We start from the raw sequence: 1,658 nt of genomic DNA on the forward strand, positions 1-1,658 counted from the left end.
TTCCGCCCGCTCCTGCTCCTCACAAGCTGAAGCCAAGCCAGGGAGGTAGGAGGCAACAAGAAGGCAGCTTTAGGACATCACTGGTTCTCTCTCCTCTGGAGACACCCCAAGATGTTCCAAGCATGATGAAGGCTCTGTACTTCCTGGCCCAAGCCGCAGCCTCCAGGAAACAGCCAGGTGCACCCACATAAGCCTAGGGAAACATCCATTCCTTGCCCCCCTCTCTGCCAGCCCCACCGCGTTCCTAAACTGTCCTCTGAACCACCAGGGCCAAGCCCTGCCCCCGGGCCCCCACGCCAGCACTCCTCCCAGCCGTGCACCCGCACCCCTGACCACGGAAAGGCGCCTTGCTGGTGCCTCCTCAGGACAACCCAACCCAGGCACACATGGGTCATGCCCAAAGGGTTTGATTTAAGAGCCCGTGGGCTGAATCCCCGGGATTTAGAAGGTCACTCTTGGTGGCAGCCACATCTGCCAGGCCCAGAGGAAAGCACACGGCAGGTGCGTCGGGTGCTGCTGTGTAAGGAGGAAGCACCTGGCTTTTCCACACAGAATTCCTGTTCCAAGGTTCGGGGGGCACCCAGCCCCTAGGCGGCCGGTCCCGCTGAGTCACTGCTCTGGCCCATGAGCACCCTGTGGAGGGGAGAGGTAAAGCAGGCCTGCCCCTCGGGCAAACAGGGCAGAGGAGGGCAGAAGGAAAAATGACCCAACCTGTGAGCCAGGAGGGAGCAGAGGGACAGGGGCTCATACAGGCCAGCTCGGCACTGCACCCCTCTCAGAGCCGTCTCCCAAGGGAACACCCCGCTTTCCGGCAGAGGCCAGCATGTCTTCCCAACAGGCAGGGCCTTAGGCACCCGGGGACCCCGCGGGCCCTGCACCACTGATTGCCCTTCTAGGAAACTGACCATCTGAGAACAGATGAGTCAGAAAAGGCTGTGGAGTTTTCATCCAAAGCCCACGGTGCAGGTATCCGCAGGCAAACGCAGAAACCGTGCAGAAAGTCAGAAAAGAGGGGATTAACAAAGAAAGAAAAGAAAGGCAAAACCCGTCTCCAGAAAGAACAGAGCCCCAGGGCTTGAAGGTCACTGCCAACAGGTTTAGCAGAAGCTGCCTGATTGTAGCAGATCATCTCCACTACCAGCCCAAGAAGTCAGTCCCGCTTCTGGAAGCCAGCAGACATCTGGGCACGCAAACTCAGAAACAAGCCACCCAACCCACACCTTCGGCAGGTCCCCTGCTGAGGCAACCTGCTGGGTCCCGCAGGCTTCCCACTCCATCTGGGCGGGACCCCAAACCCATCCCGGATGCTATGCCTTTTCGAGCCAACCCGATCCCCGTTCATCTGAATCAGCACAGTGATTTTTTAAAATTCCATTTCCAAGAGCAACAGTGTAGAACAGGGCAGAGAAAAACACCGAGGACATTCCTAACCGAAGGCTGCCTTGTACTGTGTCTTCCCCCACCACCGCCAGAAAAGGAGAAATGATTCTACGTGCGCACACACACACGCACGCACACCTGTATACACGCATATGGGCAGGTTTTTCCCGATACTCAAAATTCTTTGCGAATTAGGTATGCCTGATTCCGCTGAACCCCTTTAAAAAACAAACAAACAAACAAACAAAAAACGGAAGAAAAGGAGCCAGAAACACCAG

This window comes from Mustela putorius, unplaced genomic scaffold, assembly GCF_011764305.1.
Source record: "Mustela putorius furo isolate JIRA1106 unplaced genomic scaffold, ASM1176430v1.1 tig00003875_pilon_pilon_pilon, whole genome shotgun sequence".
NCBI lineage: Eukaryota > Metazoa > Chordata > Mammalia > Carnivora > Mustelidae > Mustela > Mustela putorius.